This window comes from Thermobia domestica, chromosome 6 (genome assembly GCF_964235325.1).
Source record: "Thermobia domestica chromosome 6, izTheDome1.hap1.1, whole genome shotgun sequence".
NCBI classification, from domain to species: domain Eukaryota; kingdom Metazoa; phylum Arthropoda; class Insecta; order Zygentoma; family Lepismatidae; genus Thermobia; species Thermobia domestica.
This window is the reverse complement of record NC_137459.1, coordinates 147,811,350-147,838,820: the sequence shown is the minus strand read 5'-3', so window position 1 is coordinate 147,838,820 and position 27,471 is coordinate 147,811,350. Positions and strand designations below refer to the sequence as shown.

The window sequence follows — 27,471 nt, the reverse complement described above, 5'->3', positions numbered from 1 at the left end:
AATAAAAGAGAGAGAAAAAGGATAAATTTTCGTATGATGGTTATTAGTGGCGAAAAAGACATATTAATTGGTGCCACGTTGAATGTTTGTTGATTTCACTCCTATTACCTATTATTGCGTGCGCTTGAGGGAACCAATACGATATTTTCGAATATCGAAGCTTTTGATATGTTAAAGGTGTTGGGTGAATGTCGGCAGAATCATAGCAAAGCGCGCGGCTGTATGGTGAACAGTTTCCCGAACGTGATCTGCAGTCGAGAAAAGTATTTCGGCTCTTGGCACTAGGCACGTCCCTCCTCACCACAAGAAATGTCAGCAGATCAGGTGCCGTATTCAGGATAAACTGTTTCGCACATCCTTGTCGCAGTCCATATGGATCAGCAAATATCGACAAGACGATTAGCCAGGCATGCTGTTATTAGCCACATGACGGTTTGGAAGATTCTGCACAATAATGCGTTCCATTTTTACCATGTTCATCTGCATCAGGAACTTCGAGAACAAGATTTCCATAACCGTCTGGGGTTTTGTCAATGGATGAGCGCCAGTAACCCATGTTTCCACCAGAATATTCTGTGGACGGATGAGTCGACGTAATGGAGATGTCAACATACCAAACGCTCACTACTGGTCCAGCGAGAAACCTCACTGGGTACGTGAAATTGACAATCAACCTATCCGGAGTCTAAATGTCTGGTGTGGTATAGTGAGAGGCCAAATAATATTGGTTCCCATTTCTTCGAAAGTACATTAACATGGGTAGGGTACGCAACTTTTTTGTGAGATGTTCTCTGTGAGCTCTTGGAAGCCATCCCACTAAAAACTCGTGAAATGATGTGACTACAAGACGATTGCCCTGCTCGTTTTGCAAGAGTTGCTAGACGAACTGTTGCTTGTTTATTCCCAAACAGATGATTCGGAAGAGGAGACCAGTTTCCTGGCCAGCTCGTTCTCTAGACTTGACTCCACTCGATTTTTTCTTTTGAGGACGTCTCAAGGAGCTGGTTTACCAAGGGCGTCCTACTACAAGGGACGACATGATGGAGAGGATCCGTAATGTGCACCATGGACCAAGTGCAAATGAAATGTTAAGAGCAGTCAAAAATGTCCCGGTACGCATTCGCATGTATCGCAGGTGCTGGACGATCCTTTGAACATTTATTGAGTTTTCTTTAGGTCCAAGTGCGATATATTGATAAGAATGTTCAGAACTTGCACTTTACGTTATTTATTTTTTATTATTTTCAGTTTATTTATTTGTACTCTTCTTGAACAATTATTTGTGCAATGAGTTAGAATTTTTTGTTTTTCTTTGGATGTTTTATTGCTGGGACTTTAGATCCAAAATTGTTTCATACGTAGTTTTACTTAAAACCAAAGAGTGTTTTTCCTTGTTTTTCTGTTTTAAATTGGTTCTGAACCCGGAATTTAAATATGAACAAAAACACCAGAGATGCAAAAAGTGCAGCCAAGTTCAGTGAGTCAGCCTCAAAAAGTGTTGAGATGAGGATGGATGAGCCAAGTTCCTTGGCCACTGCATCTGAAAGAAACACTGGAAATTGGCGCGAGGTGTCTAACATATTCGAATACATTAAGATGTCTGTTCCTAGTTTCACGGACGGGACATTTCAGCCCTAAGGCTAGTGGTGACTCCCAAATCCACCACGCTCGCAAACACCATCCCTAAGGCTCGTTAACATAATTTACTTTGACACTTCGTGGAGGAATATAAGTTTTCCTTGTCTGGGTTTCGAACCACCAATCTTATTGCAGTATACTGTATATGTGGCTTTGCGACTTAGCAAAGTTGATTTTCCTAAGGTTGGTGGTGGTCCCAAACCCACCACCACTATTCCTAAGGTTCCTTAACATCATTTTCCTTGACACCTCGCGCCAAGTTCCAGTGTTCCTTTCAAATGCAGTGCCTAAGGAACTTGGCTCATCCATCCTCATCTCAACACTTTTTGAGGCTGACGAACTTGGCTGCACTTTTTGCATCTCTGGTGTTTTTGTTCATATTTCTCTTCTTTTTGTAGTTCGCCATGTCAATATCGTATACTGGGATTCTCAATTGTGACATATTGCTGAATTTAAATTGTACATTTTTAAAGGAGTCATAATGTGTCACATGCAACATTAGTTCACAAGGGCTCTCCCACTGGTAATCGAACCCAAGACCCTGCACAAGAAAGGCGCACAAGCTAGCCACTAGAAAAGAGGGGAGAATTTATTCTATTAAATATCTGTCAGAGAGTTATGTCCAAACGAGATTCTAATTCATTTACCCGAACTACAAAATCACGATCGCTAACATCTCATTTTCCATTACCTAAATACGAAGAGTATCAACAGGGCCCAAAACCCTTGATGCTGAATCCTCCCTGCTACATCACTAGACATATGAGGCGTTTACACTTAGTCGATTTGCGTTCGATTCAGTTGAATTGACGTCACTTTCAACTTAATCGACCGTGTAAACAGGACTTCAACTTAATCGCTTGTTGATCGAAGGCGACTAATCGACTGGCAACTGAATTAAAAGACGTTCTATTTTCTGTGGTTGAAATAATTGAACACATCCATCAATCTGATTCGGCCTAGTTTCTTCGATTTAGTGGCAAATGCAGCGAGTCGATTTAGTCGTGCGACTAAATCGACTAAGTGTAAACGCCCCAATAGCTGGTGTTTCAATGTACTTAGTTGTTCTCTACCTTTTCACGTTGCGAAATTACGGAGTTCATTACATGACGCGCATGTTGCGCAGTTTCATACTGCCTCGGGTTTTCCTTCCCAAGATATACACCTTTCAAATAGCTTGTAAACTTAATAATATTTGCCACCAACATATCCTAACTCTATATAAAACTACATGAACTGACATAAATTAAAGGGGTGTTTTCGGTTGAGGTGGAAAGTTGAAATTATGAAGGCGGATGAAGAATTTTCCCATGTTATTTAATTTTTTTTTTTTTTAAACATATAATCTCATATTTTAGGAACTTGGAATTGGAATAAAAACTTGAAATTAGGTATGCTTGTACGTTTTCACTAGTATTACCTAAGTAAATCAGTAAAAATAAACAATTCCAACTTTAGAGTGGTTTTATGGGAACTGAAAAATCTTTCCCGTGGTACGTATTTATATGGGACACCTTTTACATCCCAAAATTATAGGGCACTTCCTGTAGGGCTACAATGATTAAATTTGACATGATTGTAGTTTTTCGGAACTAACCGACAGAAAAATTGCCAAAAGTGAATATTTTTAATTTCTAGGGAGTCTAAAGGGAAGATGAAGAAATTCACCATGCTTTTTTGGACTTATAATCTCATATTTTAGGTACTTGAAATTGGAATACACACGTGAAATTCGGTATGCTTCAATGCTTTCATTAGTATTACCTAAGTAAGTCAGTAAAAATGAAAATTTCCAAATTTAGAGTGGTTTCATGGGGAACAAAAAAACTTTTCCATAATATTTATATTGAACGTCTTCTACACTCCAAAATGTCTGGCACTTCCGGTAGGATTAGAATGATGAAATTTGGCACGATTGTAGCCTCCAAAGGCTACAATATCCCCCATAAGCCATCCCAGCTCAAGTATTTTAAATATGCCGGGGACAATAATTATTGAACCTCCCTCGTATATATATATATTTCATTTTTTAACAAGACTCCAAAACTGTCTAGAAACAAAATTACCTTCTCTATACAAATTGGAGAACTCCATCGTAGCTAAGAGGTTCGCGTATACGCCTTGGCGCCTGGGTCACTCGAATTCGGTTTTCGGCGGGAGCTCATGTGGTTCGAATTCCACATTAAGCTACAGGTTCACGTATCATAGTTGACGTAGTAAGTTACACATATTCCATCCACCGATTCAACAACAGGTTTCATGCCACAATGGATAACATGCAAGCCGTGTGTAGCGAAATTTACAAAGCTTTTCCTTGAGTTACCGCTAACCGCTCTGATGTGGTCTTGGAGACGAGAAAAGAAGTTCATATTGTTTAGAACATCCATGGAAATTTATAACAATGTTTTGTTTTCAAAGGCAAAATTCCTTTAGGAAAATGATTTAACAGTTGTTCTGCAAAGCTTTTCGTCAAGAACATACTGATTACGTAACACGTAACAATTCTCTTACTGTTCCAGAACCTTGCATTTGCTTCTTCTGAATAATTTCAGAGCCTCATCGAAGTAGATTAGAAATTCGTAAGCTTTCACGTGGGCTATGGTAACTGTTCTAGACGAAATGGACCCAATCAATGTACAATTAGATATTAAACTTATCACTCGGTACAGTTCATACCCACGACGAAAGCTGTAAGCCTTTGAGGAACTCGATATAATCAATCAATGATTCATAGTGGCATTATAGCTAAGAATTTTGAAGTTACGTTAAAAATGCTTCTGAGATATTGAAATATCTTCTATTTATCAGAACAAAACCGTTCCACTAAATTTCATATGATTCCTTGACTTTCAATCTGTTTCCCAGAAATTCCTGACTACCCTTAATTTCCCTGACTTTCCAGTTTGTAAGAACCCTCACATCGGAGTACGTGTTATTTCGAACACGAGAAACTGTGTACTGACAGTCCACATCAATATAAATGAAGTCGCACATATCCCATCCAAAAATGCATATTTCAGTAATGTTTAATATGTGCGCAAGGGATTTCCTACAGGGTATAATTCCCAGACATGCTCCCAACAGAATTCTCAGACATGCTTCTAAGAGAATTCTTAGACATGCTCTCAACATAATTCTCAGACATGCTCTGACTTAGAGATGGGTCCAAAATAGACAAAAGGTAAACCTTGACAGCAGTGATTAAGGAATGCAACAGCTTCAAGTCTCAAGTGTTAGGGAACGCCAACTCCACGGTTCCTAATGTTTCCTATAATTGATTCCTAATCCTCGTAAGGATTTCTACACCTTTTGTTTCACTTATTTATGTCGATACACCAGTTTGTTTCAAAATGACGGCCGTTTAAAAATTTAAGAAATCCATAACCTCGTTACTATTGATTGTAGAGGAATGATAAAACGTGTTTTAATAAAAACTAGAAATAGTAGCAAAACAAAAACATAAACAAAAATACTAGGTGCTAGGCCAAGCAAACGCGGGGGTTCGGGGGCGAATTCCCCAGTTAACTGAAGGCTAGTATTTATAAATAAAAATGAATGTAATGAAGTTTGACATTTAACTCCTAGACCGCTGCACTAACCTATTTTAGGTTTTTATCACATTAGTTTTCCCGAGAGAGTTCCCTAAGAAGGAGAAAACGCCCCTAGTAACAGTATTCTAATGATAACATAGGGGTAAAATTTAATGAAAATGAGTTCATTTTGTTTATCTGAATTGCATAGCAAATAGTTATCTTTTTTGTGTTTAAATTCATTTAAACTCTATTTTCTAACGTCATTGATGACTTAGCCGACTGCAATTACTAGTCTTCTTTAAATAGGCATCTATATGAATATTATGGTAACTAAGAAAATAATGATGGTTAGCAGTTTGTGCAGGTGAGTTCGAGCGGAAAGTGTTGTACAAATGGCTCACATGTATCATAAAGGAAAATGTAAAGATTCAGAGTTTGAGAAAAATGAAATATCTTATAAATTTTTATCATTACACTTTCATTGAAACGCACATCCTAAGGGAAGAAGGAGTTTAAATAGTTTCCTTAAAGCTATTCTCCCGGTGCGAAGTACGACACTTCAGCTAGTCTCTATATACAAAAGTATCTTGAGTGAGTGAGTGACTGATCAACAGCCAAGCCAAACCACATACGCTAGGAACTTCAAATTTACACAATGCATAGGATTTGGTAAGGTACCACTAAGGCAGGATTTTGCAAATTCAATAAGGAAAAGGGGAATTATGGGTGCAAAATATTACACTGAAATGTCCGTATCTCAAATTCTGAGATGGTTAAAAGCATGAATTGGATATAGACTTCTAATTTAACGTATGTATCTCAGTGCTTTCTGATATTTGACCCAGAAGGGAAGAAAATGGAGTGAGCAGGAAAACGGGATGGAATTACAATTACATTATAATAAGGTGTCCATACCTCAAAGTCCCTTAACACTAGAAGCATCAAGCTTTTTTTTTTTTTTTTTTTTTTTCTGCACATCCAGTTACAGCAATTGCTCGCTTTCAGTTATTTTTTCGAATTCGTCGTTCAGACTCTGTAACTTTTATTTACTCTTTATTCAATTTATTTACGAGGACTCTGGATAAATGGTGTAGGGGAAGGAGCTTCACCGTAATATACCAAGAAGCACCACGCGATCTTTTTGGCCGCATAATGTTAAGTATTGGAAAAGTGATTAAATCACTGGCAGTTATCTGCTTTTATGTGAATAAAAATGTAAAAGTGATGGCAAAAAAATGATCTGTAGAAATACGAAGTATGAGATACGTGTTACATGGAAAACGCAGAATCAATTACGTAAATGCACTGTAACAGAAGCTAATAGACAACTGCACAACACTGTATAGTAATTGACTATTGAAGAACTCGATGCATTTTTGGGTTGGCAATATTCATTTATTGTGATGAAACTAATGGGTACAAGGTACCTATTGAGCAAACAATACGAACCAGCATTTTAGAAGCAAACGATGAACATATTTTGTGAGATCATGAAATTTCTACTTTGATAAAATAAACTAATTTAAAAAAAAAAAAAAAAAAAGGAGAGAGAGAGAGAGCTGAAAGATTACTTTGGTTTTTGACATATGATACCCATTCATTGACAACTGTGAGAGAAATTACAAGCCTGATGAGAAGCTATTTCCTACAAAAACAATAAACCGGAAAGTTCCATTCAAATTTTGGTCATTGGTAGACGTGGGGTAATTACGAGATATTTGATGAATAGATTTCCTTATCTTGGTAAGGGTAATGAACGTACACGTTATATACAATTAGATGAATAAGTTGCACTAAAATTAATTGATCCTGAATTAATGTATAAACATATGGCAGTTTCTTACGGGAAAACATTTGGCTGAAACTTTGAGCAGCAAAAGATGTGGTTTAGTGAATACAGTGAGGAATACACAAAAGGAACAGACAAAAGCATGTGAAGGGTACAAGAAAAAAAAAAAAAAACTAAATCGGTTTTTTTTTTCGGATTCCAGTCCTATGTGAAAGTATGCATCCGACTCAATGTTTTGAACTACTCAAACTGGTAAAATTCGGCTCACTCCTCTGGTGTTAAAAATAGCCATATAGGGCTCAGTTCGCATCCAACTGGGAAACAAAAGGCTGAGCCCATTTTCATCCAGAGTGCAGACTGACGCTCTACGCTGACACTGTAACCCACGGCAAGCATTGCATTGTTCGCTTGTGAAGTTGTTAAGTGCGGTTTGTGTAAACTGTTATTATGCTGGACATTTCTTACCCAATACTACAGAAAGTGAGGCAATGAGTGAATCTATCGAAGAAAATCACACATCATGATATTTAACGCTAAATTCAATATAGCGTTTGGGTACCCTCGCACAGATACCTGTAGTACTTGTAACGAACACACCGTAAAAATTAAACATCTGGATAAAGAAAAGAAGAAATGCAATGATATCTCTGCACTAAAGACTACTGAGTCTCAAATGAAGCATTTGAAAGCCCTAAATATGTTTACAAATGAACTGCTGTTTTACCAAAAAGAAGAAAGCTAAAAAGGAAATTACAGAAACATGGATAAGGAAGCTGTATGTATGGACTTTGAAACAATCTACAACTGCCAAACATTTCAACTAATACTCTATACCAGCGTTTCCCAACCGGTGTGCCGTGAATGGGCCGCTGGTGTGCCGCGAGAAATCGAAAAAAAATATTAATTTTATAGCAATCAAATTGCAAAACGTAGGGAAAAATGTATATTTGTATTTCACATCACTGTGAAACTACTATGAACCTACAATTTTAAGTTTCATTCCAGGTTACTATTCTGTACATTTCTAATGTTGGAAAAAGTATTTCTTATCACTGTTATGGTCATAATTGCTTCTTTATTGTTACAGACTATTTCGTAACTTGAAAATTTAAAATATCATTCAACCCTTTCGACAAATTACCTACATTTGTGTTTTAAAAGTAAAAGAGATTTGTTTGTTCGTTCGTTATTTAGTGATCTTTCTTCTTAGTAAAAGGTTGGATACGTTTTTAAAAGAAAGCGTATTTTTAAAAACCAGAGTCCAACATTTCATTGCAATTGTTTTCTATTTTTAAATTAGAATGAAAAATAAGCATAATGATTTACCAAGGGGAAAAAACAGTGCTCGAGCTTTCTTCTCTGTGAGGAGACCAATAATCACAGAAAAATACCAGTGTTTTATATTTACAAATAATAATATCTATAAGTGTGCCGCGAGAATCCAAGTAACACCCGTACTGTGCCACAAGTTGAAAAAGGTTGGGAAACGCTGCTCTATACCATAAATGGCAGTTGTCTATGCATGTTTTTGGTATACATTGTTTGCCAAATTCAGTGAGTTCGGTTTTTTTTTTTTTTTTTTTTTTTTTTTTTTTTTAATCCATAATGTGTTTCCAAAACAAGAAGTGATGATGTGCACTCAATGCTCCTATGTCTGTTATAATAATCTTCCTATGTCTGTTAAAAATGTATAAATACTTTGATTCGTGTGCAGGGCAAAATAAGAACCACACCCTTATTCGTTCGTTACGTAACTTGATGACAGCAGAGAGAAGATTTGACATAGTAAAGACCACATTTCCAGTTAGAGAACAGTCATATCTGGAAGGCGATAAAAATATGGGATTTATCAATCTGAAATCTCAAGGACTGAATACAGGTTCCAATTAGCTAGATCCAAGCCATCATCATTCAATGTTTTTGAAGCTACTTCCGATACATTTCGCCAGTGGACAGTATTTCTGAAACCTTTGTAGTGTACAAACACAAGTGATCCTTTGCCACTCGCCCAATAAAAGAACTAATTTTAGATAAATCTCACCCAAGACTAGTGCGACTCAGAGCAACTTACAATGATGCATGGGAGACAGCAATTTTGAAACTAGTTTCTGCATTTGGTAGTCCCACTGGAAGAGTGTTTGATTTGTCAGTTTTCCTATGACAGACTTCCAGTCATTCTGAAAGAAATACGAGGGTGTTTAGGATCTGAACAGGTTTTGTGGATCAGAAGCCCAGAGCTATTACATAAACCTACCTTTTCTTTGAACAATGCTCCGAAAAGTCGCCATCATAATGTCTTTTTACAAGTTTCAGAAGTAATTAGCAATGGAAACACGGAGCATTTACACTAGTGCTTTAAATTTTATGGGCTGAGTCTTTTCTTTCCTTCAATAATCCATCCTTACTATATTTGTTCCACATTATATAAATAAATTGTTATAAATACGGAATAACATTCATGTAAAGTAGCAAATTATACCCTAATGTTTGTAATTTTCCTTTAAAAAAAAAAGTAACGTATTACAGACCTACACAAACGAGAGAATATTTGATTACAAAAATAGCTCTCCTCTGAAACTAACATGAACTGGACTTAGCTCGCTCTGTCCCAGTACCCTTCATGTGTTAAATCAATCGGATAAACCACTATATGACACAGAACAGTGTAAACGTGCAAAAATAATAAAGAAGTGTCTGTTTGCAGTACAAAGCACAAACTGAAAAAATACCACAACATACAAAGAATAAACGGAAAACAATAACATACTGCAACACAAAAGGTAGTGTAGATGTTGCTGATCGAATGGTCAGGAAATAGAATGAGAGCACCATGTACCTGTTTATGTCACGCACGAAGTTCTTGATATATCGTGTCTCAAATCTTCAGTGGTGCAAAAGGAAAGTAAGATATGCCGAGAAAATTCTTGATAAATTAGACTAAAAACTGCGAAAATCCTTTTGTAGTGAAGAGTCTCATAAGTCTGACAGAAAATGATCAACCGAAGAAGCGACAATGTCAGGTGCGGTTCGGCAACCAGAATAAAATTACTGATGTGTATAAAGAAGAAAACTTTGCGTTAAGCGCTCAAAATGCAATTATAAAATTTTCTGGAAGAAATGTAATGCAATCTAATTTTTGATATCATATGCAATGTGTTCAATATGAGTTGGTGCATCAATGGTTTATAACATTCTATTATTTGGCTTAGAAAACTTAAAAAAAGACAACTGGCATAACTAATAGGAGCTTCTAGTGTTAACGTTAAAGACACGGAATTTGGTGTTTGGACTCTATTTATTTTTGTTTTCCGCCACTTATCTTAGAAAAGAAAAAGTGGTAGAGGTTGCCATATATCTATATATCAAAATCTCTTAAGGTTTGATACATGAAATTTCGTGTTTGGACTTTTCATCTAAACTGAAAACATGTTTTAGATGCTTGAAGTGGAATTAAAGAAAAAGGTCTGGATGCCTCTCTCAGATGCCCATACGAGACGTTGAAATTTTGTGTGAGAAGTTCAGACGAATTCTATATGAATGATTGAGAAGAACGCAAAATACTGCCTATAGGAACACGTGAAGGCATTTGCTAGCTAAATATACTTTCTCTTCTCTTCCCTCTCCTTTTCTCCACTATTTATCCCTTTCAATGAAATTATTACGTGGTAGTTCTACTGCATTCCAATATGGAATTCAACTGGATGTTTCATAGCTTAATTTCTGTTCTATTAATTTTTCCCGTTTCTTACACTTCTTATCTGATTTATAAAATGAAGAGTTTAGGAAAGTGCATGTAATACCTTCTTTAATACTGTGTAATGTTTTCACTATTTTCAGTTAAGTAATTTGAAATGAAATAAAGGATTGTACTATGTGAATCATATTGACTTCTCATAGGACAAACTGTCTATAGAGCACCTGGAACAACGAATTCCCCGCTCGTCTCTATTCGAACTTTCTTTTGGCTCCGGTTCATTGACGATATTTTTGTAACATGGATCCACGGTCAACCACAACTGAAACTATTCTTTTAGTTCCCAGAAAAGTGCACAGTCACATAAAGTTCTTTCTCAACCATATCAACCTTGCTATTATCGTCCGGACACATTAGTTCTTCTTCACTAACAGTTTGCACCTTTACTTCAAAGATCTCTAACCCTTATCACATACATAGTTTCCTACCCTGTGTTTTGGCTTTACGGAGAATCTTGATCTGTTCCACCTCATCGTCTCATCGTCCCCTTAACACGTTCCTAACATCCTCAGGTCAGCGCTTTCCTCCAACCTTGCCGAAAAACAGTAAAGCAAGCTCCACCATAGAATCCCCTGTTCCAATTTTCTTACTCAATACCACCTCAGGCTCTAGTTTCTACAAAAACTAATGAATACAGCTTATACTACATTAATCGCCCAAAATCGTGTATCAATGGCTGCCTAAATCTCTACTTCTTTGGAATACCCCGCATCGCCGCGAAAGAAATGTCTGAAGTTCAGACGTAGAACTTGTCCTATATTCAACATTGGTCTGATATTCCAACATTCCATCACAAGAGAACACACGCACCCCATAACTCTGGCCATACTTCCAACTTAATTTGTATCCCTAAATGCACTCACTGTCCAGCCTCCTATGTCATAGGAATTAAATCCTCGTCAAGAAACACAGACACTCCTAAAGCACTCAAATTCCCCATCTACCTGTCTTAGAACGCACACCCCATCACAACAATACATTCAACCACATCTTCCACATAAATATCCTCAAAATCCTTTCCTAGACTCTCCCATGTCACTGAATTTGAAAGACACTAACATTACTATCCTATTCACTAACTTCTGGTGTTAACCTTCTATAATTCCCCACTTCATCACATACTTATCCCGTTTCTGATAGAGATGGCCAGAACCGGTTCCTTTTGGAACCGGTTTTTCGGATCTAGGTCTGGAACAGTTTCTTTCGGATCCAGGTCTGGAACCGGTTCCCAAGATCCAGTTTTCGGATCCAGGTCTGGAACCGGTTCTGAAAACCGGATATCCGAGAACCGGTTCCGCCGGAACCGGAACTTTGTGGCCATCCCTAGTTTCTGATACACAGATTTTCATCTTATGCATTAAAAAAAAATCCTACATACTACTCATTTTTAATTATCTCTCATTATTATAACTTCAGAATTTATTCTAATTTGTATATTTTTCTAATTCTCATTTATTTAGCTCTTATATTTTTCTCTTTTCATTTACTATTCCTTCTACCTCCTATGTTTTACCGAACAACATGCCTTATTAGATTTATCTTTATTCACTCTCTTCAGTCCACTTTCAAGCAGACAACTATTACGTAACACTGTACTCTAATATGGAGTCCAGCTGGACATTTTACAACTCTATTTTTTCTCTTCTTGATATTTGTTTCCCTTCTTATCATATGAAACGTTTTGTCAAACTGATTTTCGTCATTTAGTCAACACTCATAAAAGTAACTCCTAATTTAAGAAATTCTTAGACTAGATCATATTGCATATTGGAAAGCCATATTGATGATGTTTCCAATTGTGTTCATTTCGCTCCTCTATCTTCTTTCCTATAGACAGGGTTGGCTGGTTTAAACCAGCTATTTTTTTTTTCCTAATGGTTTAAACCAAAAAACGAAAAATGTTCGTAAAATCTTGATCAATATACATTTGTGGGTTATCACGTTTCACTCTTGTCTATTATTCGTATTATATCCAGACCGAAATTCCCCATTCATTACTCAAAGAGATTATACTACGAAAGCAACTTTTTTATATTGTAATATCCTATGTGATGTCGTAAACAAGCAGTTCCACGCTTCAATGTTTACAAACAACACCACATGGTTCGGCAAGAGGATCTTCCACCAGAGGGACCTGCTATCACCTGCAGACAACGTTTAGCCCCTCCTACGGAGCAGAAGACGAAATCGAAGCAGAAGCGCCAACGCCACCCAAGGGACGCTATAAATTGGGCAGAAGAATCCAGCTCAGTACCAGTTTTCTGGTGACCCTCCTACTGTCTGCTTCGGGACTTTAGGAGTAACCTATCCCAGGGCCTCTAGTCTGCTACGGGACTACGCCTATCCTTTCTCCTGGCTTTGCCTGCTTCGGGGCTCTGTCTGGGAATCCAAACCTCAGCCACTTTGCCTGCTTCGGGGCTCTGTTGGCCATCTAACCTACCCACTGCTTGCTTCGGAGCTTTGGGAACCTAATTCTACTCCACTTTGCCTGCTTCGGGGCTCTGTTGGAGATCCTGTCTGCGACCTTACGGTCAAAGACTACCTTTCACTTACCCTTTTAAAGTAGAGAACAAATTGTATAGTATTTTTGTACAAATACTCTTATAGTGGATTTTTATAATAAAAACTGGTAGTGGGAGTCGATTTCGGACACTCTTTTTATTAACTGCTCTACCTCTTCCTTATATGAGACGAAATTACACAAAGTTTTACATGGTAGAGGCTTGACCGACTCAGAATAAGCTCTGAATACTCCCCTACCGGACAGTATTTTTATTAATCGGAAGTGGACATTTTTTCTTTGGAAGGTATGTGAATTTTTAAGTGTTAGTGCTTTTAGTGAAGTGAATTTTGTTTATGCCTCAAACTAGAACTGGTAAAAACACTTTCCCAGAAAACAATTTTAACATGGAGCAGAATTCGCGCCCTTCTTTTAATATACCACACCTGACTAAGTATTCGGGACACGTTACGGAGGACCCCGATAGGTTCTTTATGCTCTTTGACCATTTGGCACTATTACATTCATGGAATGAACAGAAAAAGAAAGAACTATTACCTATGTACTTACAAGACGTAGCACTTGACTTAGTTCTACAGTTAAAGGCCCAGAATCAGTTAGACGCGCTTAATTATGAACAATTAAAAGACAAATTAGTTGCACTGAGTAGACCAAGATTACCGGCATACCGGGCGGAATTTGAAATTTTTCAAGTCCAACAAGGTGAAAACGAGCCAGTAGATGCTTATTTTCTTAGAAAATTAAGGGTCATTAGACAAGTTCTGCCTCAGGCCACCGAGGAGCAGAAAATAAATTATTTATCCTTAGGTTTAAAGAAAACTTTTTTGCAAAAGATAGCGTTAGAAACATTTACAACTGTTCACGCCTTACAAACGCATTTACACAACCTCGAGAAAGCAAATGACCTAATGAAGAAACGAGATTACGTGGAATTACAACAGGCATTCTATTCACTCTGCGATCAGAGTACACCAGTCAGCAGTTTACATTCATCAGCAATCACTGGCGCTTCCTTCCCTGTACATCAACAACAACTGACCTATCCAATATGTAACCCAACACCTAGTTGGAATCAATACCAGCAACCAGCTTCAGTTTTTCCTACACCTTCAGCACCACAACTACAGGGTGCATCACAAAATCAGGTAATTCCAAATCCTTCCCCCCAAGTTGCTAATCCGAATCCCCCTCCCGAACCCCCCGCGCCTAGCACATCTAGTAATTCCAGTGCAAACAATACATTAGATTTCACTAAATTAGCAAATCAAATGGCTGAACTATCTCTTCTTGTAGCTCAAAATGCCATTAAGAACTCACAATTTAGGAGAGATGGACGTAACAATTATAGGTCGAAAAATACAAATAATGGAAATCAAAATCGGCAGAGAAATGGAAATAAGAACAATTCTAAAAATAATAATAGTAATCCTAGGCCGGAAACAGTTACGGTATGCGGTACGTGCTATAAAAAAGGTCATTCTTCCAGTACATGTTACAACAATCAGCAGGGAAACGCCTAGGGGGGCCCCAGGACAAACCCTCTCAAGAACATGTTCTGAGGGCCGAGAAACAGGAAATAAGTGAACAACAAAGATTGGCAAATACATCACTTTATGCAGTAGCTCCGTTATCAGATAGAAGGGAGAACATTAAAATGTTAAATCAGGAACATAAATTATTAATTAATGTAACAATTAATAAAGAAAAATATCCTGTAATCATAGACACTGGCAGTTCATTGAGTCTTTGGCCTAAAAATTGGCTTCCACCAAACACAAAATTGATTCCTTTTAGCACTAATCTACGAGGAATTGAGAATTCTGTCGTAAATTTGCGCTATATAGCTTTGATTACATTTAGAATTGGCTCAACAACATTTTCTCATTATTTCAGAATTTTAGAGCATGGAGATTTTTTGCCTTTATTCGGTGAAGACATTCTAAATCGATTACAGACCAAAATTGACTTAAAGAATAACATGTTGTCAGTATACAAGAAACCACGGCCTCCGCAGTATCCAATTGAAATTGATACCCAGGAAAAATTATCTGCTAACGCTATGCATACAATAAAACAGCACAAGTCGGCTGATGTTTTTACAACTCGAAAGGTTACCATACCAGCCAGGTCACATTTCTTTTTACCAATTAGTGTCAAGAATCGGCAAAAGAATAATAAATATTTCTTCATCTCTCCATTAGAAAATTTGCTGGACAAATACGGACTACAAACGTTACCTACTAAGGTACCTAAGAATAATTTGACTTTATTAATATCAAATCCTACTAGTAGACCGGTAACGTTAGTAAAGAGCACCCCAATTGCTTACGTAGAAGAGAATCTTCAAGAAGTAGATTTACAGGGTAATTGTCAAGATAATGGCCATGATGACGAAACTTTTTATAGATCAGAAAAAGAAATTCAGGATCGATTAGAAGAAACAAAATCATTTTTTAACATTAACTTATTTGACATAAACCCGGATTTATCAGAAGAAAAAAAGAAAGCCGTACAAGATTTACTCTTTAAATACAGAGATGTTTTTTCCTACACACCAACAGACATTGGATATTTCCGAGGTTATATACATAAAATACGGATAGACAAAGGAGCATCCTTCCATCAAAGATCTCCTCCGGTTCCATTAGCAGTAAGACCTCAAATTGACTTACAAATTAAGCAACTCTTAGACGCTAATATTATCAAGGAAACTAGCGATAGTTCGTTTTCATCGCCATTGCTCATTGTGAAGAAGCCAGGGACTTCGGAATTCAGGTTAGTCTTGAACCTCCAGGCTTGTAATAGGTTCTCACATTACCTAAGTATACCATTTCAAAATACGGAGGATATTCTACACGTTTTAAGAGGAAAAAACTCCATATCCACAATCGACATAAAATCATCCTATTTCCAGCAATTGTTGCATCCCAAAAGCCAAAAATACATGACTTTTGAGGTCAACCATACTAGAAAGGCATATAAATTCCAGAGGTGTACCATGGGTCACTCCAGTTCCGCCGCCGGACTCAGTATAGCTGTACGCATGCTTTTAGAGGGCCTACCACCCCGTATAACTGCCTTTGCTGATGATTTGGTCATAGGAAGTAAAAATTGGAAACAACAGTTATCAGATTTAGAATTACTTTTTAAAAGATTAAGAAAGCATGATTTTCGTGCCAGTCCAAAGAAGACCCACTTACTATACACAGAATTGGACGTTTTAGGCTTCACAGTTAGTGGGAAAGAAATCAAGATTTCACCCAAAATCGCTAACAAGATTCGAAATTTTAAGAAACCAACTACTAAAAGAACTCTGAAAAGCTTTTTAGGATTATGTTCCTATTTAAGAGCACATATCAAAAATTTCTCGGAAAAAATAGAACCATTCCAGTGCCTTTTAGACAAGAATTCAAAATTTAAATGGACCTCTCAGCATGACGAATTATATGAGAAACTTAAGACTGACATCATACACGCGCCATCTTTGTTTCACTTCGATCCCTCATTGGAAATACGTGTGTATACCGACGCTTCCTCTATCTCCGCAGGAGGCTTATTACACAAAGTTTTACAATATAATAAATTTATGAATATTTGTTTTGTGACTTTTTTAATAGTTTGTCATTATTGTTATGCAATTGCAATCAATATTGTTTCGTTTTAATAATATTTAATATTGATAAAATCGAAATGTCGTACTTTTTGGGGGGGAAGTCATACAAACCCCACGAGAGGCATTTATTGAAATCAAAAGTACTTTTGGTATCTATTTATGTATAAATGGTTCAGAGCCAAAGTCGACTCAAATAATTCGTAGCTTTATTCACTTTTCTTACTGATATGCAAATTAAGTCGCAGTGAATTAACTTGGACTAAATTAGTTCTTCTCTTCTCTGTAGTATTTTGAAATTGTCCATATGTAATTCTGTATAATGGTTTCACTTGTTCAACTGTTCATCTTTTTATCTTTCTGAAATGCCTCTTGACAATTACATTAACAAGTATGTAAAGATTAGTAAAACGTATTTTTATCAGGAATCCCTCGTGAGTGAGTCAGCAGACGTATCGCATTTGTGGCCAATCAGTCCCGGTTTCGAGTTCAAATGAAGGATAATTTTCTCTTGGATGTAAGCCAAGAAGCGGTTTGGATTCTGCTTTAAGTTTATGTGATCTCTTCCAGTATAACCCAGTTGTCCCATAAGAACACCAAGGCAAAACAAACTTATTTCTGTCCATATGCGATATAAATACTTATAGCAAATTATTTAAACCAGAAAAACCTGGTTTAAATAAATAAATAAAAAACAGATGTTTTTGTTTTTTTCAATAACAACCATGGATTTTGGCAACCCTGCCTATAGAAGATACTAACAAAACAGTGATCTCAAATAAATCTGAAAAGTTTGAAGAGTTGTAATTTTGCACAAATTTCACATTAAAGTTCTATTAAACTTCGTTAATACGTGAAGCAAAATTAAAATAAATTTAGAATTCAAAACTACGTGGAAAATTGTTTACGAAACAAATTCCTCTTTCATTACAGCGTTTTGTATTAATGTTTATATCTTTCTTCGTGTGTTTTACTGTAAGGTTCTAGTGAAGGCTAACTTACCTTTTTTGTACGTAGTTTCAATTTTTGTTAGGAATTTTCATTTCCAAGACATGTATAATCTGAATCGGCATTACTCGAGCAGACGGTTTTACCAAATTTTGACACATTTCTTACATTTTCAGGTTAGGGTGGAGCTTTGCATTTCTTTTAGCAGAGGATGCATTAAATGAAGAACCCCATTACTACTTGCCAATTGACTTCAGGAGGGCTCAGTATAAGTAGAGCGTGGAGGTATAAAAAAAAAAAAAAAAAAAAACAGTGGATAAAACACGAACTAACTTGTGTTAGGTGGTAGAGATCTTCACGGGCCGAAATTTTTTGCATGGGCCCAGCCCGTGAATTTACAATGCGAGGTCCGACCCGAGTCCGAAATATGTTTCAACATTTAGGCCTAAGCCCGGCCCGAGCTCGTATGATAATCAAATAAGCCCGAATTATAGAAATTTAACAATTAACGCAAATTTGTATTTTTATTCACACAACTACAGGTTTAATTTTGCAGATGTATCTTTAAAAGTTCTCCAGAAAGAACGGTGCAATATATATCGTTGTACAGTATTTACGAAGTTAAGACTCGAAAAGCCCCGAGAAACATGGTTGTATATTTAAAAATTCACGTCCCGAGCCCGAAGTGATATACCATATGAGGTGTGGCAATTAAATAACGAGACGGTCCACTTCCTGTCGCGTAGGATCGTGAGGGGGGAGGGGTGTAGCTAATGATGTGTTGCTGATCTTGAACTTTCATGAGTAGCCACTGTTTGTTTTATGATTCTGAAAGCTTTTCTTTTCTTTCCAGGTTTGCATGAAGAGGTCAGTGTTCTGTAGTAGTGCCGGAATCATAGTGAACAGTAAAGTTGAGCAGCGCATTAACATAAGTAATTAAACAAAACACCGACGGAATGTTGTGCAATGTTAAAAAGAGGTGTATGGTGATAATGCTATGTCACGTGCGCGAGTTTTCGAATGGCACAAACGATTTTCAGAAGGTAGAGAGGAGGTTGAAGATAATAAACGACCCGGCCGCCCTTTGAGTTCAAGAACGGACGAAAATGTTCAAAAAATTAATGAACTTGTGCGGAAAGACAGACGTCTGAGCGTTCGGATGATCACAGACATGACAAACATTAACAAAGGGACAGTAAGACGAGTTTTGCATGACAATTTAAACATGACAAAAGTTTGTGCAAAAATTGTCCCGGAAAACCTCTCTCAGGAACAAAAAGTCATTCGAAAGACCATTTGCTGTGACGTCATGGAAAGACTCAAAGCAGAACCAGATTTGCTAACACGTGTCATCACATGTGATGAAACATGGATTTTCCAGTATGACCCCGAGACTAAGCGTCAATCCATGCACTTGAAGACTCCGACATCGCCAAGAATGAGCAAGTCGAAAGTGAAGGCAATGCTCATCTTTTTTTCGATATCAGGAGTATCATCATAACTGAATGGGTGCCTCAGGGTCAAACGGTGAATCAGATCTACTACAAAGAAGTCCTAATCAAGCTGAGAAAAAGAATAAGGAAGAAGAGACCGGATTTGTGGAAGAACGATGCATGGATCCTCCATCAAGACAATGCGCCTGCAAATAATGTCTTTCTGTGAAGCAGTTTTAGCAGGCAAGCGCATTTCTGTGCTCGACCATCCTCCGTATTCCTCAGACCTAGCTCCCTGTGACTTTTATCTATTCCCAAAACGGAAAAGTGCATTGAAGGGAACACGGGAAAACCGACAGAGTTGTTGAACAGAGTGACATCTGATGACCTACAGCATTGTTATGAACAATGGAAGGCACGAATGCAGCGGTGGATAGATAGAGGAGGGGAGTATATTAAAGGGGATAACAGTCAATTGTAACTCACATTTATGACACCAGTCTCGTTATTTAATTGCCACATCTCGTATGCTTTGTATTCCCGAGTCCGTGCAAACCTCTACTAGGTGGCCACTGAAAAGTACGAATACTACGTAACCCAGAGTAGGAGCGCAGCAGTGGGACCCGAGCGGTAGCGAGGAGGTGCGTCCAAGGGAGCAGGCACGTCAGAGACGGGTGGTACACGCATAAACGAGGATAATGAAAAATGAAATGAAATCTTTGAGTTTTACGTCCCACGATTATGCCGGTTAGGCTAAAGAAGATGGTGATGAGTAATGAATGAAATGGTGGAATGAAGAAAGTGGGAGGAAACGGGAAAACCCCGAGGAAACCCACGCACACGGTGTTTGTCCACCATAAAGTTCACTTGGCGGGGGCTGGGATCGAACAACGAGGATAATGGAAGAGCGCAATTACACATACAATACTATCACCCAAAAATTTATTTTAATACGCTGTGCACTGACAGTAATTACACTCACACTCTATTCCTTCATAAAAAATGTTTCACATCGTATTTTACCTATAAATTTTCTATTTGGTAGAGCCGGTTGGTCAAGTGAACCTTCCGAATTTGCACTCATGCATATTTGTGCCCAGTTATTTTCTAACTACCGAACAAGTAATTGCAAAAAATAATAAAGGAATATTGACGCTAATTCTAGTTTAGAGGTACTTCCTTCATCAGAAAATCGATTCCTAGTACCTTATGAATTGTTCCTTAGGTGAGGAGCTGCATTCCTGTGTTTGCGGACATAGACCATAAAAATGGCAGTGCAGAAAACACCAACCAACCTATGCGAGGTTGACACTAAAACAATTGTGTTTAACCTGCGTAAGGGCAAGGTAAAGCTGATGGGCACTCGTAAGGAGGTACGTGAGCGACAGTGGTTATAAGCTAAAAGAGGTTACTGGAAAAGCATTGCGTTCCTATTTTCCAACTGTGGAACAGCTCTTGAAGGTTTGTATCATAATGGATCATGATTTAACACACTGCACTCAAACAGGAATTCTTCCTTATGGACTACTACGTGGTGAAAAGCATACGTTTTGGATTTTATTTTTAAACATTATTACGGATAGGGTGAATACAAGTAATTACTGTCAGTGTACAGCATACTGGCATGAATTTTGAGTTATAATGAAAGTATTGTATGTGTAAGTGTGCTCTTCCACTATGCTCGTTTACGGGCATACCCGCGTCGCTGACGCGACTGCTCCCTACGGACGCACCCCTCGCTTCCACTCGGGCCCCCCTGATTCCACTAGATAGCATTCGTGTTTTTTAGTGGCCACCTAGCACAACTTGGTTCGTGTTTTATGTGCTGTAGTTTTTATGTCATAGTCCACACCGCATTTATACTAAGACCTCCTGAAGTCGATCTCCAAATAGTAACGAAGCTCCTCATTTAGTTCATGCTCTGCTAAAAGAAATAGAAAACTCTAATCTAACCTGAAAATGTAAGATATACCTGAAAATTTGGTAGAATCGTCTGCTCGAGTAATGCCGCAAGGAATTATATTTCTGGGCTTTTAACATCCATGGCCTGTCAAATGATGGACGACGTCCCTAGGCTAGTACATACCCACATAACTTTATGTTATATACTATCCGACATTCGCCCGGTGTGAACGAAAAAATCTCACTTACGACAGCATGCCCGAAAAGGGTTTTACTTACACCTATAGGATCCAATGACCGCCAATCCATATATCGCCTTTCTTGCGAGTGTTAGCGACTAAGTCACAGGTAAGATATCCATATACTTTGATTACATCTACATTCTTACTATGCAGTAACAATCAATATTTTTTTCTATGAATTTTAGAAACCTATTGTCTCCCAAAATAGCATGACACTAAATAAATTTTGCACTAGATGAAAACCGGTTTGGAGAAGTTTATTAAGTGATGTACTAAAATATGAGCCTCTAAGTATATAATAATTCATTCTACTATAATTATTATCTTAAGTATATAGTAATAGTCTGAAACAAAACTCTATGGAAAAAGTTACATTCAAAAACAAACAAACAAAAAAAAAAGTAAAACGAAGTTCAAATGCAAAACATGTTAAAACAATTTCGGTAAATCAAATCAGGAACTTGGGACCTTATACGAATGACATCTAATGCTAAGGTAATAATAAATAATAATGGTAATAGACATGTTTCCCAACAATTCTAAGCCATAACGAATACTGATGTATTTTAAATCAATCCTTTTCAATTCAAATATTAAAAACACTTTGACAACTAAATTTAACGCCTGACAACTGCTGCATAAATATTTAGTATTTAAACAGTATATTTTTCCGTGAATTCGACAGGTTAATCACAAACTCCTACACATATTATATTAAATAAACAAAGAGTAAATCGAATTGGACACCGGCAACATACCTTCGTAAGATACTTTATCAAAAAATGTTTTCTTCTGGGGCGGGCAATTAGCTGTTATTGCACTCTGCTTCTTCTGTGTTCTCCACAGCGTTGCCAACCGAGAATTCAAGATATTAATAGAAAGCGCTCGAAGACTACACTCATTATAGTACTTTAAAGTTAACTAGCTGAACCTGCGCTCTCTACACAGTGAATCATTCACATATGAGCATGGATTTCCTTGTCATTCCTCACAACATCTGTACATGTCACTTTACAGACACAAGCGAAGGACATCTTGTTAAAAATTGGCAAGGGACACCACATAAAGGGGAGAATTTTTCGATTATTTTTTCAATATCTCGGATTATTTGCAAAATTTGAGCCTACTTCCTGTTGGAGTTTCTAATTCATGTGTGATCAGTGTTTTCTTTCTTCTTGCATTCAGTATGTAATAAGCAAATACATTACACACGCAATTAATTATAATGTCAGTGATATATGTTGTTCATTGGACAAAACACTCCAAATAATAAAGATTCATCTTAGACTGGAGAAATGGTTATCCTTCGTTTTTCATTGTCATTTGGACATGATACAAACTCCTGAGAGACAGGCAACCCCTCTACACAACTATGTGGTGTTGGAATATGTAACTCGTAGGGTATGATGCTTTACTCAAAAAAAAAAAAAAAATCAACATTTCCACTGTACCGCTAAAAATGTCATAAAGAAATGAGTCATGTTTTTTAAAAAAAAATCTTATCAGAACTGGGCAATCTACAAAAAAATTTAGAATCGACTATTGAAAATGGGACATTTCCAGCATTTGTGGTTTTCGAGATCTCATTGTCGAAAGGATTGGAGAAAAATATATAAAGTTTTCTTTGGAGACAAACATATAAACCTAGCATTTTAATATATAGATTAGCTGAACCTGCACTGCCTACTCAGCGCATCGTTCTGTTATGACCATGAATCTCCTTCCCACTGTGCACGTCTTCTTACACAAGTAAGGGGTAGGAGACTCACGAAGTGAATTGCTATGTATAGATGTTGCAGTGAGTTTGTAACAAATTTGTAGAAGTAACATAATATCATATGGACATATTTTTTTCTCTAATAAATCTGTATCCGTCCGAGTACGTCTTATTGCATCACTTGAGGCATTTGAATTTGCCATCATGCCATTAAGCAAAGCGCCTGCAATGTCCGTCAACCCGCCATACTGGTTGCCTGACACCGTAGTTTTTGCCCACAACAATGTTAGGCTGGTTTTAGACGGAGGCATTTTTAGTAGCAAAAATCGTATCATCGATATATCGTACCGTGTAAGGCTAGTTTTAGACGGAAGCATTTATCGTAGCATTTCTTGTAGCAGATGTGCTGCCAAAAATTCCATATAATATCCTATGGCATCAAAAGTATATGGTGCTTTTAAACGGTAGCATTTTGATAAGCATCTTTCGTGACGTAGCAAACAAATCACTCTAGAAGAGCGCAATTATGACTCCGATATTAAGCGTGAGATAGCTAAAGCTATAGTAATTGTAACAACAGTTCTCGCCGGTCATATTAAAAAACGAAAATCACAAAGAAGTATGTGGGCAAAGAGCATCCCTACTCCAACTCATTTTTCTTTACTACAATTCAATTTCCCACACAAAACAAAGAGTATGGATATTTGGCACAAAATCTTTCGCTTCTTTTTAACACACCACGGCGCTGCAATCGGACCAGAAATGCTGGGGAAAATGCTACGAAATAGAACAGGTTCTATCGACAAGAAATGCCATAGGATATGCCATGGCATGGGAAATGCTATAGCATTTGCTACTTTACACGGTAGGATATTGATGATACGATTTTTGCTACAGGAAATGCTACGATAAATGCTTCCGTCTAAAACTAGCCTAAAGTACCAAATGCTATAGAATTTCCCATGCCATGGCATATCCTATGGCGTTTCTTGTCGATAAAACCTGCTCTATTTCGTAGCATTTCTGGTCCGATTACAGCGCCGTGGTGTTAAAAAGAAGCGAAAGATTTTGTGCCAAAAATCCATGCTCTTTGTTTTGTGTGGGAAATTGAATTGTAGTAAAGAAAAATGAGTTGGAGTAGGGATGTTCTTTGTCCACATACTTCTTTGTGATTTTCGTTTTTTAATATGACTGGCGAGAACTGTTGTTATAATTACTATAGTTTTAGCTACCTCACGCTTAATTTCGGAGCCATAATTGCGCTCTTCTTCAGTAATTTGTTTGCTACGTCACGACAGATGTTTATCAAAATGCTACCGTTTAAAAGCACCATATACTTTTGATGCCATAGAATATTATATGAAATTTTTTGCAGCACTCTGCTACGAGAAATGCTACGGTAAATGTTTCCGTCTAAAACTAGCCTTAATCTTATGGGCTCAAAACGGCCCCTAAAATGTTGAATATAACAATAACGACATAATTTTTGAAAATTTGAATGAGAACTGGAAAATCTACTCAAAATTTGGAATGGCCAGTGAAAACGGCACGTTTCTAACACTTGTGGTTCTCGAGATCTCATTTTCAAAAGGATTGCGGACAAACATATAAACCTAGCATTTTAATATACAGGGTGTTTCAAAACAACACTGACAACGTTCGGGAGGTGATTCCTGACACCAAGATAAGACAAAAAGTATAGACCAACCTGGGTGCACAAATGCTTCCTATCGGAGTTAGGCTGCCGAAAATATGAAAAAAGGAATTTTAAAGTCCCATAGCTCCAAAACTATTGGACCTACCGTAGGCGGGTCATGACTTCTCTTAGGAACTATTGTGTGCCCTACCCAAAAATCCACGTTTCAGAATCTTAACGTATTCACGCTATAATTTTTAAAGAGGGAGTTTGTCTACGGGCGTATAATATGAAGTACTCACCAATTACCTCTACAAAAATTGTTGTGGAAGTACCACAAGATTCTGAAACATTGATATTTGGGTGGAGCACATAGTTGTTCCTCCGTGAAGTCGACCCGCTTGTGGTAGGTCCCAGAGTTTTGAAGCTATGGTCCTTTAAAGTTCATTTTATCATGTTTTCGGCAGCCTGTAACTCCGAAAGGAAGCATTTGTGTCCCAGGTTGGTCTATACTTTTTGTGTTATCTTGGTGTCTGGAATCACCTCCCAAACTTTGTTGGTGTTGTTTTGAAACGCCCTGTATAGATATAATATTAAACACTAATCCGTAGACAAGTTAATACAATTTCTAGTATTGCTGCAGAATGGTCCGTTATAAAAGTGAAAATTTTACCGTTAAAATGAGTTAGTGGATATCAAAAAGGAGATTTTAGGATATTAATTTTCACTATCGGAGCATTTTGCACAATATAGAAAACCAATATTTTATGGTTACAATTATAATATTACTAGTGTCAAACCATGACAAGAGGTATACTAGGCAGGGCCGTACTGCAACGTTGGGGCCTACCGGGAAGGTGCTTTCTAGGGGCCCACTCACAGGTAGGTACTACTCCCTCTCCCGACAATAAAAGGGAGTCCGGGAGTGTTACTCGGATCAAGTATGCTGAAAAGTCTTAAATACACTTTTAAAACGGTTTTAGGAAGTAATTTCTCTCTTGACGCTGATTGATGTGACGTATCCAATCCACATTCTTCTCTTACAACTGTACAATCTGCACTAGCTCCATTACTTCACATCTCCCCCTAAAATAACAATGGCGCACCTGTGGCATGAACCCCTTATAGACGCCCTGGTGCATATACAAACACACATATGAAGCGTCAGAAGTAATTTATAATTTATACAAATGCAACACTTCTCCATTGTACCGTATTCTATTAAGAGTGACCAAAGGGACCCCAAAAATTTTAAAAATTACTGAAAACATTTTCACAACAAAAGTTTAAAAATCACGATGTAAGCAACTCCTATATAACTCATGGACCCTTTTGAACATGTTGAGAGAGGTTCCATCATAAACAGTGCTGTAAAATGTAAATTATTATTTAGTTTCAAGTTATAGCTTCATTTGAGATTTCAGTTTAGCCGAATACTTTAGCAAAATTATAAAGCAAAGTGTGAAATCAGGAACCCTTTAAGGGTTGAATTACGAAAAATTTGAAAGGCTGTTTTCGCAACATTTGCGCTGGCAACCCTAGTCTGGGATTAGCTGACTGTATTGCTGGTACAATTGGTACTCCGTTCCGTTACTCCCATATGGAAGGAGACCGTGATGTATGACTTTTTGTACATACACCACTATTTATGATACGAGGCGGAGGTGCCCACTAAAAAAATTCATCGTCCAGGGACCATCGGAAAATTTCCCGGTTTCCTGCCTGGCCAGTATGGCCCTGATTCTTGGATTTAAATGAGCCAGTGGCAGGCCCGGACTGGCCCAGATGCCTAAGCGGAGATCGCCACCCAGACAGGAGCCAAATCAAAAGGGTATCAAATGAAATTTTTTTTTATAAAAAGAGTTAGAAGCTATAATGTACGGTGTTGCTACTAAAGAACAGTGTGCTTTTTCTAAGATAATAGTATGCTTTTATTATGGCAGTTAGGGTAATGTTGGTTGGGAGGATTGAGAATTCGAGGCCAACACAATGTGTTAGCACCCGGGACCAACTAGTAATCAGTCCGACCCCGGCCAGTACATATAAAAGACGACTGTGTAACATACCAATTTCCACCGGCAGAATATTTCTGCATGATGTAGGAAATTTGTATTGTATGTTTTACAAATATAGCGTTACTAGTGTGGTCAATTAGGGATGCATTCGAGTCGAGTCGAGTCGAGATTTAAGCCTGTCTCGACTCGTCTCGAGAAAATGTTGTCTCGACTCGTGTCTCGACTCGAAAATATGTTTCTGTCTCGACTCGTGTCTCGACTCGACAGTCTCTGTCTCGACTCGACTCGAATTCGAGTCGAGACGTCTCGAAATTCGAGTCGAGACAAAATGTACGAGTTAAAATATACGCACACATCAGCCAGACCATCATGACTACCTACCTAATTGTCAGTATGTCGACTTTTGGCATGGATAAAAACGGCGACACGTCTTGGCATACACGCAATGATCCTTGATAGGTCGCTGGAGAGAGCTGGCACCACATGTGCTCACTCGGGTCACCTAATTCCCGTAAATTCCGGGAAGGGGGGCGATGAGTTCTGACGTCACGTTCAATCACATCCCACAAGGGACATCACTCAAATGTACGGCTCCAATTTCAATGAAACTTTTTTTGCTGATAGAAGGCATGTATGCATCATTACTTGTGATGACAAATTTTTGCCATGGTGCATGTTTTCTATTTTTTTAAATAACTTTGATGTGTTATGATGTGGTTATTAGAGATTACTA

General features: G+C 37.6%; 1 protein-coding gene across 4 annotated transcripts in view; it reads right to left on the bottom strand.

The window, feature by feature from the left end:
- The window catches only part of LOC145688257 (beta1,4-N-acetylgalactosaminyltransferase B-like), a 114,317-nt gene that overhangs the window by 27,482 nt on the left and 59,364 nt on the right, over positions 1 to 27,471 (bottom strand). Inside the window, exon 1 of one of the 4 annotated variants that reach the window (XM_081762220.1) lies at positions 22,129 to 22,296. The exons of 1 other annotated variant lie outside the window; for it this stretch is intronic. The gene's annotated coding sequence lies outside the window, so the exon portion shown is untranslated. Of the gene's footprint in view, positions 1 to 9,031; positions 9,125 to 21,407; positions 22,065 to 22,128; positions 22,297 to 27,471 lie in introns of those variants that run through there. 2 more of the 4 variants (XM_081762222.1, XM_081762223.1) reach the window with 2 other exon arrangements.